Source organism: Anthonomus grandis, chromosome 4, assembly GCF_022605725.1.
Source record: "Anthonomus grandis grandis chromosome 4, icAntGran1.3, whole genome shotgun sequence".
Taxonomy (NCBI): Eukaryota; Metazoa; Arthropoda; class Insecta; order Coleoptera; family Curculionidae; genus Anthonomus; species Anthonomus grandis.
In genome coordinates this window covers 16,652,516-16,669,411 of record NC_065549.1, presented here as the reverse complement: position 1 = coordinate 16,669,411, position 16,896 = coordinate 16,652,516, and the positions used below count along the sequence as shown (strand labels likewise).

At 30.7% G+C, this 16,896-nt stretch overlaps 1 protein-coding gene across 2 annotated transcripts in view; it reads right to left on the bottom strand.

Annotated features, from left to right (window-relative positions):
- The window catches only part of LOC126734915 (uncharacterized), a 401,529-nt gene extending 384,859 nt beyond the window's left edge, over window positions 1-16,670 (bottom strand). For both annotated transcript variants that reach the window (XM_050438755.1, XM_050438754.1), the window contains exon 1: window positions 16,500-16,670. The gene's annotated coding sequence lies outside the window, so the exon portion shown is untranslated. The remainder of the gene's footprint in view (window positions 1-16,499) is intronic.
- Between the last annotated feature and the right edge of the window lie 226 nt (window positions 16,671-16,896).

The following is a 16,896-nucleotide window of genomic DNA, read 5'->3' as shown; positions in this document are numbered from 1 at the left end:
AGGTCTCACAATGCGCGAGTAGATTTAGTGGAGGATCTTAGGAAACAGACCCCAGGTATTGCCGAAAGCCCGCCTGCAGGCCCATAGCGCGCAGGTGGCCTTCTTCATTCTCGTGTCTGCATGATCGTGCCAGGAGAGTTTGGGATCTAACTTGATTCCCAGAATCGAACTGTCCTGGAGTAATGCAGCTGCACGCCACCTAGAGATATAACAGGGGGCGTGCCGAAGTTACGTCTCCTCGTGAATAGTAAGAGCTCTGCTTTTTTGGGGTTAATCCTGAGACCCCCCGAGAGGCACCATTTATCCATAAGGCCCCGCATTCAGACGGCGTCTTTCTCTGGGCAAAGGATTACCAGATCATCAGCGTAGGCCTGTGTGTATAGGCCAGCTTTGTTTAAAAGATTTATCAGGCTGTCGACCACAAGGCACTACAAGGTAGGGGATAATACTCCTCCCTGCGGACAGCCCCTAGCCGGCAACGTTTCGACAATCTCGTTGTTGAGCTGGGCAAATACACGACGTTTCGAGAGCATGGCCTCTATCCAGCTAACCAAACAGGGTTCTATACTTTTCCAGTACTGTATCGATACAAACCAAGAGATTATATTATACCAATATATACAAATTATATTAAACCAAAAGGGTTCTCTCGAGAAAGCTTTTGATAAAGTTACATTAGCTGCTTGTTAACATTAGTAAAAATGTTGACTTAAAGAATGTCAAAATAATTACTTATCTATTTTGGGGACAAAGAGCTAATAGAATGTCAGACAATCATTCAAGAGAAGAAATGGAAGTTCGTCGTGATGTAAGACAAGATTGGATCCTATCACCGCTGCTATATTTTAACCTCTTTTGCGAAACTATTTTTAAGGAAATCTAGAGATTGAGTTTGTGGGAACGTGCCGACATAAAAAGTAAGGACAAAGATAGAGACAATCAGATCAATATTTATAAAAATTAAGAAATTATTTTTATATGGAGTTGACCCTCACTAAAACCCACATGAACAAACTACAAGCGCTTAAAATATGTTGTTATTGTAGAATGTCTCGTATTCTCTGGACCGGTAAAATTACTAGTGCACGTGAAACATTATAAAAACACATGAAATCATTAGACTATAAAAACAGAAATCTTCAGTATCTGGCTCATATAGTGAAAGGTTATACACACTTCTCTATCTAATATTCTAGGTAAAGATCAGGGGAAAGCGGAACATTGGCAGACACCGGGTAACCTGGCTTAAGAAGTAAATGATTTAATTGTAGCAATGTTTAACTATTCAAAGCTGTAGTATAAGAAGAAAAAAAGCGAATAGCGATAATTCGTCAGCATTTTTATACTTTGAACATTATTCAACTCACATATGACTTAATGACTCTACTGAACTGTGCGATGAGTTTTGCCCCTTAATTTACTCTTATTTATCTCATTTTATTAGATCATGTATCTAAGAGCCCAAAAAATCTAACGAGTTATGTATTATGCTTATTGTGTCAGCTCTTAGCCGTTTTATTTGGTTTAATTGTTTTAAATATTTTTTTTTAAATTACTTATTAATTAAGGATAAAGGTAGGTCAAAATGATCCCATGCAGAATAAAATTAGTTATGTTAAAGGGTCTTTATTTTTTTTTCCTCCTAGTTATTTTTTTGGCCCAAGGAAATTAAATCCGTATTAAAATTTACTTTTACTTGTATATTATCAAGACTAAAATATAAAATAAGATATATGTATTTATATTAATATTTAATTTAAATATTTTTAAAATAATTGACTTATAATTTTAATTTTTTTATTCAAATAAGAGTAAGCTCTAACGACTGTTCAATGAATTTAAGTTTTAATTAAACCTTAATAAGAGCTGTTGTGGCTTATTCTGCTCCAGCGTACAAAGGATTACTTACCTAATACTTACTGAGGGAAGCGCCTTTAAATTGATTTATTAGATTCGCTAAGGGGATTAGGTGGGTATAATATATTCGTTATTGAGGTATTTATATACTAATTAGTTTTATATTAGTAAATTTAATATTTGTCACTATATTTAAATAATAATTTTAATATAAAACCGAGAAATAATGTTTGTTTTTTATAATTTTTTATTTTATTCTAGAATCCTTTATATGAAGATAAAAAATTTATGTTTTTTAGTTAAAAATAATTTTGTTTTATTATCTATATTTCTTCCTTATTCTCTTGTTAGTGGTTTGAAAATAAAATTTGAAAATTAGTAAATTATATAGGCAATTAAAAACCAAAGGCTTTGGTGATTTAAGTAAAAATTTAGAAGTCAAACAACCAAATTGAATAAAATTATGTGCTAAAAATTAATAAATTCAAATATCCAAAAGTGATTTAAGCTTACAAAAATATTTAGAAAAATATTTTTTTTAACTGTTTTAAACTAATAAATTTTAAAACATTCTTCACTAAAATATAAAAAAAATAATTGAAATAAAAATATTAAAATAAATTAGTTAAATGTTTTAGAAAAAAAAATTAACAAAATGTGAATTTTGGAATAAGTCATCTTAATTGTAAATATTTAAAAAAAAATAATTATACACATCACACTATTTATATCACAAGTTTAAAAAAAAATCAGTTTCGAATTGCTAATTAATAATCGAATTTAAAAATAATTAACAGAATTTATTTTTTATAATTTATTTATTTTTTGTAGTTAAGAATGAAATATCTATGTTTATAATTTTATAGTACTTTTTTTAATAAAGTTTACACTCTAAACTTTATCATGTAGTTTATTTTTAAAGAAGTCTAAACGATATAGGAGATATTCTGGACATATCTGGACATTGATGTAGGGCTATCTGAGAATGTATATTTTCATGACAAAGTTCCAAAGACATCCTTTATATTTTATAAAAATACATAATACTGCAATTTATAGGAAATATTTACAAAAATTTATAAGAAATAAGAAAAAATTGTTTTTAAAATATTTTTTAACTATACTGTGTAAGTCACTGTAAGTTTTAAAATTAATTAAAGCAAAAAAGAATAATTTATATTGTGATATGCAATTCGACGTTGAGTATATCCGCACACAGATTAGCATAATTATCGTATATCATTGAAGTCTATTTGCATAACTGTCTTAACTAATTCTGATCAATAATACATGTATATATTAGGTACCATATATATGTAACTAAATATCTATTGTGTTAAATACATAAAAAATTGACTTTTTTATGTATTTTAGTCCATTAATTTTTTTTTCATTTGATTTATTAGGTTTTATTAGGTTCTTCGTTCATATTTATACTACTTTTGTGGTTATTTCATTTATATAATATTTTCTTTCATTAGTCGATTCATTTTCTTTCATCAATGATCAATATATGACATATATGCTTTTTTGGTTTTGTATCGCAATTCCTTCAACTGTAACCGCAACAAAAATTTTATTCGATTTTAGTGTTAAATATTTCTTGAATTTTTTGCCCGTTGTTGTAAAAAATAGACACTTTTTATCTTATTTTTTTGCTATTATGTTTCTAACTACTTTATTATTTCCTTTTCATATGCTTCTGTAACAATTAAAAAGAAATCCTTTAATATAAATCATTTCAAATATAAAAACGATCTTCTTGTACTGAAGCATGCTAATATTCTATTTCTACGTCTTTAAATTTGGTTAAACTAAGTTTTATTTAACTGTTTTAGAGGTCGTCATTAATTCTTTTTCTTTTTTTTAGATCTTTTGTGTTTTGTGACTTTAATTAAAGGTTTTTATTACTTTTCCTTTAGTCCTACTTATAAGCCTTTCTTATAAGTCATATGCCCCATGACATTACTGGATTTTAAGTTTATCAACCATATATCAACCAAGGCTATGAAGGCTTAATCAGGTGTTCTTACTTTCTGCCTCTTTTTTTTTCTACAGGTTATCTTCCATAAACTCAAAGACCTTCAACAATTTTCCTTTAATCCTAGTTTTTGGTAATTTTCATGAAGGGCTTAAAATATTTTTTTTGTTTTTTATATTTTTACTACGTTTTCCTTTTCACGATTTTCTCTATCTAATGTGTAAATGGATATTAATCCTTCATTTTCTTTTAATGATAGGATTTCTTTAGAACTTTTTAATTTTTTAAACCATGTATCAGGCTTAAAATAACGAGTTTCAGGCTTAATAACTAAGTTTATTAATAACTTAATAAACTTAGTTAGAAAACTTGATTAATCCTTCTTTAGTTTCTGGTCTTTTATTTCGAGCATATGACATTTTTTCTTGTTGCTTTATTTCCGACTGATAATTTGTACGAACTTCTTTATCTAATATAAATAAATATTTTATCTTTTTCTGTTCTCTTATATAAAAATGTATAAGTTCTCATTTTGGATAGATTAGAGCTGCAGGTTCAGTTTTTATATTATAATCATTTTTGTAAAAAAACCTTTCTTTCAAAATAAAATAACTTTTTCTTTACTGAGAGTTTTTGTTTTCCTCATTGATTGAAAGTGCAATAATTCCACTTACTGCTAACATTTCTAAATTAAAATAGGAAGCAACATTCCTACCTTCCATTTCTAATTATTTTAATTTACTTGATCATAATTTCTGTTTTAAAATTAATCATTAATTCTCTTCGTTTCTTCTTAAGATGATCTCAGAGCAATAAACCTTTATCCTCTTAATGTTTTTCAGTTCTTATTTTGTAATAAATTTTTTTTTTGTCGTTTTTTCATCAGTGACATATTTTCTTTCTTGTATTTTTGCTGCTGACCTTTTCACATGCTTTGCTGTCTAATGCTTAAAGGTGAATGTATACACTATCTTCTTTTACTATTAAGATTCCCTTAAAAACCCTCATCTCTTGATTGCTCCAGGCCCTTCACCTTTGACTTTATAAACTTAATCAGAAATCTTTATTAATCCTCCTTTGGTTAAGTTTCTGGTCTTTTATATGGAACATATGATATTTTTTTCTTACTATTATCTATGCAGATCCAATTTTGATACTATAAGCCAGTTTCTCAACTCTTATTTTTCTTATTTGAATTAAAATAATTCTTTCATTACTCACAGTGTTATCATTAATTTCTTTAACTAGAACCATTTTAGTTATGCTGACATAATTAGTTTAGAAAAAGGAGCATGCCTAACCATTATTACAGTAGCTAAAACAGGGGAGGCAAAAGCAACGAGGTGCAAACGCAATTCTGCAAAAAAAAATAAAAAAAACAAAAAGTAACAACCAGAAGGAAAATAACTTCACATTATTCCAGGGGCGGAATAGGAAAAGGAAAAATTTGGGAACAGGGGACAAGGGTAAATATTTTGAAGGTGACGATAGGTAGATTTGGCTTAATATTAATAGCAGGATTTAGAAAGCAGTGACATCTTTGTAAAGGAGATACCTACGAAAGATTATAGGTTGAAAAACTTTTTGGTAGTAGCTCCAATGGATAAAAAGGATATCTTGTACGCTAGTTCTTTTTGGCCAAAGTATGTAGGGGTTAGTAGACTCCGAAGCAAACTTGGTAACACTACCTATAGCCTCAAGCTTGCCTTGCTGAGTTTTATGTCATCGGTTTAGTAGAAACATTGTTGTCTGATGATGTAAGTAGCAGTGAACTTTTCCCTGACAGTTATAATACATACAGGTGTGACCGAAAATTTGATGAAAATGGTCTATTGAGAGGTGGTGGTGCATTATTGGAACCGAGATTATTGATGTTAGTAGCCTTTCTTCCATATCTAACTTAATTAATTGTAAGTGTTACCTTAATGATCATTTTATAGTTTACATTTTTGTTATTTACATTCCATCCCAAACTCCTACCTTAATTTTTTAAAAATATATAGATTTGTTTTCCCATATGCCTAATGGTTACAGAAATGTTCCTGTAATGGGTGTGTTTAATATGCTCTCTTTTGATACTGATTAACCTGATAACAGGGCTCAAAGGTTTAAATCATTTGAAAACTTTACTGACCTAAAACAATTCAACGCTGTATTGAATGCTAACAAACATAGGTTGGATCTTATCTTTTCTAACATACAAGGACAAGTAATTCATGAAAATACGCCCCTATTGGTTGAGGATAATCATCATTCTGCACTGTCAACGGTTTTTGATTTGAGCATGGTGAAGCTCAATAATTTGGCAAAAAGTAGTTCATGCAAATCCTATAAATTTAGGAGAGCTAATTTTCGCTTCCTTTATGTAGATTGGCCATAGTACCTGCCTTTATGACTTCCTGGAAGAAGAAATTTCCATCCTGGTATTCCTCCGACCTTAAACTTAAAGAAAAATACTATCGGGCTTATAAAAGATCAAGTAGTAATTATCATCTTACTAAATTTAAAAGGTGCAGAAAGCTTGTTAAATTTCAGATAGATACTTGCGACAAATCCTACACAACTGATGTTCAAGCCACCATATCTACCAATCACCACATTATTTTACTATGTACAAAAAAAGGGTTGTTCAAGAATAGGGTAAAATGCATGCCAGTGCGGGAAGGTATAAAAGCCCAGAGCAGATAGTTAATGGGTTTGCATCGTATTTCCAAAGTGTATATGCTATCAATAATAATGATTTTCTGTCATTTAATCAAGATGTTTATACAATAACTAATTCCGCCTTACATATTGTAGAGTTCTCTGAGTTGGATATTGAGGATGCTCTTAAGAAACTGAAGGACAAGTGTAGCTCAAGCCATGATCAAATACTCGGCTTCTTGCTTAGAGATTGTAGCGCCATTTTCTATAAATTTCTTAGATTTTTCTTCAATTTGTCTCTGAAGACCTGCACTTTTCCTTCCTGTTGGAAGCTGACTAAGGTATGCACAATATTTAAAAAGAGAAGGATTGCTGACATTGCCAACTACAGGCCAATTTCTGTTTTTGCAGCTTTGCAAGGACATTTGTCAGTGTCCTATACAACCTCATCTTTCCCGGTTCACCGACTTATTGCTACACAGTAGCATGGCTTTACGTCTCAGCGTTCTTTAATGTCAAATCTGCTTCAACTGACCCAGTTTTTGAGTGATAGAATTGATGATGCCGGATAGATTGATGTGGTGTATACGGACTTCTCAAAAGCTTTTGATCGGATTGATCATTTGGTTGTGCCTAAAATAAATCTCTTATCCTATTATTTAAGTATCCATCACGGATATAATTTGTGACATACAATGGTTTTAAATCCAACCTGTATGTGGCGTCGTGTGGGGTACCCCAAGGGTCAAACATAGAACCACTGTTGCTCTTGCCTTTCACTAATGATCTTTGCCATGTTTTGGCATGTAATATTTGCTTTCTGCTGATAACTTAAGTTTGTACAAAAGAACTAACAATCATGGTGATAATATTTTTCTCTAAGAACATTTAAATATTCTGCATGAATAGTGTATAACCAACAAACTAGAATTAAATACTTATGAGTAAAGTGATGTGTAATTATGAATTTTAATTTTAAAGTCATGACATTTACTCGAAAGAGTGAACCACTGTTTTACAATTATAATATTGATCATGAAAATCTAGGGCGTTGCAAAAGTATAGGGGACTTACGTGTCATCTTTGATACTCAATTTTTATTCCACACAGTGTATCTTTGGCAAATAAAGTTTTAGGATGCGTAATGAGAAATTGCAGATTATTTACAAATATCAAATCCCTTAAAATAATGGTTTACTCATTGGTCCGGTCAAGGCTTGAGTATTGCTGATGTTATGTTATTCTATCTACCAGCTCCATATTGATGCCCCAGAAGGTGTCCAAAGAAGATTCCTCAAGTTTTTGCATTTTACAGAGAGTGGTGTTTATCCGCGAAATTGATAATACCATTTTGTCACGATAATTTAACATTAATTCACAGGACTTCAAAAGATCACTTATATCTCTTAATTTTATTTACAGACTCCTTCATAACGAAATTGATTCTTTTTATTTATTATTGATGTTAGACCTTTGAATATCATGCATGCATTCGCGACTCTTTATAACTTTCTATAACGGAGCTTTTAGACCACAAATTTTAAAAATATTTTTCACTTGTGTGATGTGCATTTCTCTACTCTTAAGCAACTGAGTGTTATTGTTAGGCAATTTTTGGCTTAGGCATAATGTTGATTTTGCATTTTATATTTATTTTTTCTCTTTTCTTGTTATTTTAGTTCTTATTAGTTTTACTCTCGTAAATTAAATATTGTTTTGTAATTCGTTTTTACTGTTGAACAATATACAAATAAATAACTAAATTAATAAATTACAATGTCTTTTAACCTAGTTAGTTTTAATTTTTATTTAACTATTTGAAAATTATTCTAGTTTTTTCTTAAGAACTTTTATGTTTCTTCTTTTTTGTTTTTTTTTAAGGTCTGCTTTAGCTTTTAATCATAGTCTTCATCAGATATTCATTTTTCTTCTTCAAGTAGGTTTCCATAGACTTAATCAGAAATTTTAAGTAATCATCCTTTGGACTGAAGTAATCATCCTTTGGTGTTCTATTCTATGAATCAAACGGCATTCTTCACACATTCAACATAATTATTTTCAGTATGATTTAATAAGTATTTTTATTACCAGCTGCTTTCTGTTAAGAGTCAAAAATATTTTTTTAGAATAGATTCCAAATTCTTTAATAGTTTTATTAGGAATTTTATTAATTCGGTAAATTCATCTAAATGTTGTTAATTCTGGATTTTCAATTAACCTGTTCTTTTTTTCTTTTAGGTTTTTTCTCTATTTTTTTATTTTTATTTTTAATGTTTGTTCATTTATTAATTTTTTAAACAGTAGGTCTATGAGCCTTTCTATTTGCATCTTATATATTTGCTGTATTTCCAAATATTTCAATTACCTCTCACAACTTGGCAATGCTACTTTTGTGAAAAAAAATGCTAAAAATCCTATAGAAAAAATAATAAGCCAAAATGGTTAGATTTACTAGTATTAAAAAAATCTTTACATTTAATAGTCTTCACTTTATGGTGATTCATCTGCCAGAAATCCTTCAGATATTGTAGAGCTTTTTGGATATATTTTTTCTCTGTCTATTGCAATACACCCAGTACTGCGCGGTCCTATAAGTAGCTAAAAACCACTAATCCGGACTCATTACATATTACCCCTATAGATGTGTTTAATGCAATATCGCATATGAACAATAAGTTGGGGGCTGGACTGAATGGCATTTCACCTATTTTTTTTTAATTGCTAGTGTATTTTATCTAGTTTGCTATGTATGCTAATATTGTCCTATTTTATATAAAATATTTAATATATCTTTATCCACACGTATTTCCTGATATCTGGAAGGTAACTCATATTACTCCTATACATAAGAGTGGAGACAAAACAAATGTGGAAAATTATAGGGGTATTTCTAAGTTCTCTATCTTATCTGGAAAAATTTTTGAACATATTGTTCACTAGAAAATTTATCCGGCTTTTAAGAATATTTTTTACAGCCCAACATGGATTTATTCCTGGTCCCTCTAATGTTATCAACTTGCTGGCATATAAACTATGAAATTATTATTTCTACCCATTGGGACAAATAATTTTCATCTAAAGATGTAAATATTAACCTTGCATATTTTTATACAGTTTTAGATAACATTGTTATTAACCACATCCCTAGAATTAAGATCAATAAGGGACAATACCCTCTATGGTTTTCTAAACACATAATCAACATAATTAAAAATAAATTAAAGGCACATAAAATGTGGAAACTGTACCGAAGACAATCTGATTACGACAACTTTTCACAATTACGCAAAACAGTAAAGATTAATATGCGCAATGATTATAAAGATTATATTTATAAAACAGAAATAAAGATTCTCAAAGACTTAAATATTCTTAAATATTTCTGGTAATTTTTTCACACCAAAAAAAAACACTAAAAGCTTTCCAATAGAAATGACATTTAATGATCAGGAAGTTTCGAATTGTGTTGACATTAGTGAACTTTTTTCTAAGTATTTTAGTGGAGTATTTGAACCTTCCGATACACCAACTTTAATTAAGCCTACTCAATGTCAAGAATGTTTTGTAGTTAACAATATTGACAAAAATGACATTAAATCCGCATTTATATCTATGGATCAGATTTCCTTCATTTTTTTTGAAGCCTTTGCATATTTTGTATAATCAATCTTTATCCAGCGGCATTTTTCCCAATATTTAGGAAACAGCTCAAATTGTGCCAGTATTTAAGTCTGGAGAAGAAACTTCTGTACGGGATGCGTAATTACTATTGTGCAGAGCCTGTCAGCTCTGTAAAAAAGTTGACTTAATAATAGCAAAGAACGCAGTTTTAAGGATTTCTAACCATACTAGAGTGCAGCGCGAGCCAGCTCTGGGCCGTAGTACAGATAGTAAATGTGTAATTGGCATTATGTATTATTTTCATACTCCTAAATATACTCGACCACAGATCCCGATTATTTTTCAATTATTGCAAGGCGACAAGACGCGGCATGTGTACTTAAAGACATAATTATAAAAAGTATATAAAAAAATTTAAACATATAATGTATAAAAAACTTAAATATTTTTTATAATAGGTATGTCTTTGTGTGTATGTACTTAATCACAATTCTTAAAACATTTTAAAATCTTTATTTACATTTTTACATCATATGTATAATATATAAGTACAGGGTGTCTCGAAAACATACCGACAAACTTTAAAGGTGCCTTTACATTTAACTCTTATTGCATGATATTTATGTCAGACACTAGTTCTGAATAATGAATGGGTGTTGGAAGAAATTAAAGCTTTTTAGTAAACATATTAAGTATTTAATATGTTTACTAAAAAAAGTAATTAAGATTTTGCGTTTTGTCTATTTTCAGATATAACATCCTTTAATGATCGAACATGTTTGCGTTTTCTTACAGTAATTTCATTTTTAGCAGGCCTCTCATCTTGTATTCTTCTAGATCCAGATGTCAGTCCTGGTCTTTGAGTCCTTCGACTTATTGAAGTAGGTTGCACTTTAATTGTTTTTGGTCGACGAATGTTCTTCATTTTTGAAAATAAAGTCATTACCTCTGCAGGTGTTTTAATCCTCTCCAATGACTTGTTCAAACGTATTATCATATTTGTTGCTTCAAGGTATTTTCGCTTTTCATTATTTGAACAATATTCAGGAGATTATCACTCAACGTTTGCATAGCAATTTCACGTTTCATATCGATACTCTAAGATTCAATCACTGAAGATATTTGTAAAGCAATAGCACTTGATGGAAGGTCCTCTATTTCATGTTGTAAACTGTTACCTTGAGTGAAACATGATATTTCATTGTCAGTAAAAGAGGTTTCCATCATGTTCTCAAAAAAAGTTGTATCAATGTCCTCTCCCATAGCCAATTTAGCTAAGTCTTTCCGGTCATCTGATGATAGTTGTTTTGGAATAGTATTATAGGTATGGACCCAATTTTATGTGAAGCGAAGACAAAGGTCACGCAGGAATTCATTTGATCGCAAGAACCGCTACTATCAATAAAAACCATTTCACTTGTAAATTCTCTCTCATGAGCTCTGGCCATTATAGGGGTGAGTAACACAATTATCAATGGTTCTTCATTTATATAGACTTTTATTCCCAAATCTTCATAGGCTTCTAATTTTTTTTTTAATAATTGTCAATATACTTTGGTTATCTCGTCCACCAAAATTTGTTTTCCTAAAATGAAACATATTGAAAAAAAGCAACTGTATATACAAATACAAATATTATGTTTTTTCTTTCACTTTCTGCTTTTTAAATCTCACTTTTTACATGTCCATTATTTACAAACAATTTGAAAAAAGTTGGAGTGGTTTTTAGGGAATGAATTTGTCAGGACTAGTTTTTTAAAAATAATTTTGGGTAGTAGTCCTATGACTATTAAAAACCCATTTTTTTTAAATTTTTATCTTTACAAAAATAAAAACGTTATAGCCTGTGATGTTAATAATTGTGGGACACCCAGTATACATAATATAGGAAGCAACTTACCGCTATTCTTCATGCAAGTTATAAATTTGCCGTTCATTAGGATTAATTTGAGGGTTTGAAATAACCTTCACAAGTTTTTCTTCATTTTCAGTTTCTTGAAGTGTTAATTCATGGTAGGATTTTGCACAAGATGGTGTCATGCCTTCGTTGAAATATGTCCAGAATATTTGTTTTATTTTATTTGTTAGGCGCAAATAACTAAATGCCTCAGCAACTTGTATCTGATGAGTGTGTTTATATTTGATCTGAAATAATAATTAATTCATCTTACTTATCAATAAAAAGTTTTCGGAAGCACGGTTTCGGAATTTTTAATGCTGCAATTTTGTTAAAGAAATATTTGAAAAAAAAATTATATGACGTCACGTCAAAAATTACTATTGAAAATGCCTTGTTTCTATGGCAACAAAGAAAAATATTTTATTCCAGGGCCTATGGTTGTTAATTTATTGTTTAAAATTAGGAAGAAACTTAACTTATTATTTTACTTGTTGTCAAAAATACGTCAGATTTATGCACTGTATTTAAAAAGGTCAACTTTATGAAATAAAAAGCGTGCGTAAAGTGAATATTTTATGCCCGGTAGAAAAAAAAAAATAAAAAACACTTACACTTATAACAATATTTAATCCCTTCCAATGAAAATTACGCAAATCGTCATTTTTTATGATATTTTTGTTAATTTTTTTAAATAAAAATGAAATAGTTGCCTTAGAGTTTCTATTTCTAACTCTGCTCTCACTTCTTTTATTGCAGTTCACCTTATTGAAACTGCTATGGTGACATTTAAATACCTTCTTATACTGGTATTTTTGAAGGGTAGGAAATGTATATCTCACAATCCAGTTCGTGCTGGTTATGGTACTAAATTTATTAATCCTGTTATTACACCACTCACTGTCAGATAATTCCTCTTCATCACTTTTTTTTTGCTTCGTATAGTTAAGGAATAATTATTTTCATTTTCATAACTGTTATTAAGAACCACATCCTCACAGTCTATGATTTTTTGAATATTATTTGGATATTTATCCATTCTAATAACTTGATTCATCAACACAAATAAACAAGAGCACTCACAGCTGCACTAGTCGGTATAAAAAAAATTAGATTAATAAGAGGTTATGTTTACGTTTATAATACGAAGTGACTAAAGGCACGCTAGCGTGCCGCATTCTAATTTGGTCCAGGTACGCAAATACGTCACTCATTACGTCACGATTACGTTTATGATTTGAAACGCGCTTCGGCAAATGTTATCACAAGTCCGTCTGGCCTAGTGGTAAGGCTCCTTGACAAAAAACAAAAATTCCCCGATAAACATGTGTACAATCCTGGCACCAAATATGCACCTAAAGAATAATATTAATCACAGCAAGTCTTCGCGCGTCAAAAAATAAATCGTGATCTGTAGTCGAGTATACTTAGGGGTACACACACTAAGCGTATAATAATTACTACCTATCTACCTCGCGCTGCACTCTAGTATGGTTAGAAATACTTAAAACTGCGTTCTTCTCTATTACTAAGTCTACTCTTTTACAGAGCTAACTGGCTCTGCACAATAGTATAGATAGTAATTACGCGTACGGGATTACAGGCCTATTTCCCTACTCAATCACTTTGGTAAACTATTTGAATCTTTGCTGTTAAAATAATTATTCTTTAAGGTCAAAGAAGCTATTGATGTTAACCAATAAGGCTTTTTCCAAAAAAAGATGAGTAATGACCAACTCAATACCATTTATTCAGAGTACAAGCAAAAGTATGGAGAGGGGTTTTCAAACTTGTGCCATGTACACCGACTTTTTCAAGGCTTTTGATAAGGTACATCATCCTACACTTTTCATATAAAGTTGGAGAATTTCTGTATGCACGGGGCCCTACTAAAACTTATTAAAAGTTATCTAACGAATCGCTGTTAGTACGTTGTCGTAAATTGAGTAAAGTCTTCTTGTACAACCGTAACTTCAGGAGTACCGCAAGGTTCTCATTTGGGACCGATTTTGTTCTCAATCTTTTTAAATGACATTGGTAAATGTTTTTCTATCTGTAAATATCTTGCATATGCAGATGACCTAAAAATTTTTACAACAATTAAGAGGCTACCAGATTTTCGTACCTTAAATAAATTATTTATTAATTCAGAAAAATGTCATTGAAAATCATTGTGAAAACCATCTCAGATACAAAACAAATGTGATGTCTATCTCAGGGGCACTATCTTGAAGTATGTAGAGTTTATTAACGATTTAGGTGTGACGTTGGATTCCAGACTGCTCTTCGACGTTCATATAGAAAACATTGTTCATAAAGCTCTACAAATTCTCGGTTTTATATCTCGAATTACAAAGAGTTTTAGTAATCAAACATCATTAATATTATTATACAATGCATTCGTTAAACCTACTATAGAATATGCAACAGTAGCTTAGAATCCGATGTACCACAAATATATTGTCCAAATTGAAAGGGTACAACGCAAGTTTGTAAATATAGTAAATTTCCGCTTTAATAGACAAAGATTTTTTTTACTTACTATAATAACTTAAAGTTTTATGGTATGAAGCCCTTAGAGAGTCGTAAAAACAATTTTGATTTATAAAATTATTTAATAGACTGCTCTTTCTGTCTGGAAAATTTATATACTCGTATTAACGTTAATTCTTATATTTTGCGTAATAGATCGATCTTTAGCATCTCAAGATATTCTTCAAACTATTTTTCTAACTCTCCATTGTTTAGATGCGGCCGTAGTTTTAATAATTTTCAAGAAACTAACTTGAATAATGATATATTTTTCTCCATTATGGCTTCATTTAAGCGATACTTAAGAAATTCCACCTAATTTCGCAAGGAACGATAAATATTGTCCTATTTTTCCTATTGTCATTATTCATGTGTATAGATACTTCTTTATTGTTTATAAGAGATATTATTCAATAAGGTAGTTAGGTTTATGTTACTTGGTATGTTTGTTAGGTTTGGTGAAAATGTAATATTTGGCAAAGCGCTTACTTGTATTTAAATTCATAAGATATTTTGTGCTTTCCTGTTATTGAATTGCTTAGTCTATCTGTAGGAGAGCCTTGTACTTAAATAAAGAAATAAATAAATATAAGCAGATCTTGTTAGGGGCCTTGGAGAGACGATGTCAGGTAGATGCCGTATATACGGACTCCTCCAAGGCTTTTGACAGGATGAATCATCAATTGCTTTTGGGTAAACTTGGGGGCTTGGGAGATCATGGACCTCTTCTGCAATGGATTGGTAGTTATCTTTCCGATCGTGTTCAAAAGGTGAATATTTGGGAGTTCGAGTCTTCTAACATATATGTTGCCTCTGCAGTGTTCCAAGGCGCTCATTTGTCACCTTACCTTTTTAATGGTTTTGTAAATGACATAAAGAATTGTATATTTGCAAGCCAGTTACTTTTATTTGCCGATGGCTTAAAGATTTTTAAAGTTTTTGAAACTACACTAGCTGCGTGGCTTTGCAGAGGGATCTGGATGATTTTGCTGGGTGGTGTAATCTGAATTGTATGCAACTTAATCTTGCTAAATGTTTTATAATTAGCTTTTCAAAAAAGAAAACTAATCTTATGTATGATTACAAATTTTGATACAACACTTAACCACTTGGACTATATAAAAGACCTTGGTGCTATTTTTGACCAAAGACTTCGTTTTGACTTGCACATTGATCACATATCGGGCCGTGCTATAAAGCTTCTTGGTTTTGTTCAACGCATTTTTGCAGATTTTAATAGTGTACAATGCTTGAAATCTGTATACTGTTCCATTGTACGATCGGTGTTGGACTATGCGTCTTCGGTCTGGTCTTCAAGCTATGAGGTATACAAATGCAAAATTGGGTTCAAACATATTTTTAACGTTTTGTTGCCTCAACGCTTGATTTTCCATTAAATTTTATAAATGAGCAGATAAAGTTATTAACATTAAAAATTAGGTGTATTTATTTAGATCTCGTTCTGTTCTATAAAATTGTAAGGTCCTTGACTGACACGCCAGAGCTTTTAGATGTTGTTGGATTCTCTGTACCTCAAAGGGTGCTTTGCGTTCACTGTCTTTTTCATGAGTCACATTTCAGAACCAACTATGCATTTAATTCGCCACTGGCCAGAATGTGTAGGGAAGTGAATTTACTGCCGGAAAGCATTTCCTTAAATTAATTTTTAAATAAAATCAAAATATTTTTACATAGTCAACCTTTGTAATGTTTTTAATTTTTATTATTAGAACTTTGAGTCTGCATTATTTATTTTTTTATTTTAAGTATTTCTGACAAATGTGAATATATGTCATCAAGTCTTTTTTTATATTGTCAATGGTTAAATATTTCTACAAAAAAATAGTTGTATCTTATCACCATTAATAAACTATTATTATTATTATTATTATTATTAGTCAAGTAGTTTTATAATATCTTAATTCTAATATTCTTAAATATTATACGAAATATAATTTTCAAACTTACCCCACTCTATCTCAAACAAATTCAATTCTTCCTGACCGACCTCACCTACAGACTCGCCAAAAATATTAAAACCCACCACACCGATAAAAGTTCATCACGTATCGTATATAAGAACTGGAAATCACGTGCTGTTTATCCAGAATGCTGGAAAGCCCCTCTGACGCCGCTGGAATTTCAACTGAAACTGCATCTTTCAGGCGTCGGACGTTGGCGGATTTCAGAATCCGGCTCCTGGATGCTGATGTCGGCTGCGGTCGGGAAAGTTCGGCCACCGCCTCGGCATTGTTTGGATATTTTGATGTCTGGATGGATATGTTGAGGTCTGATGATGATGGGCAGGGTGTATGCCTAATTGTTGTGGTATTGGTTCAACGTTTATTAATGAATATTGTTATAT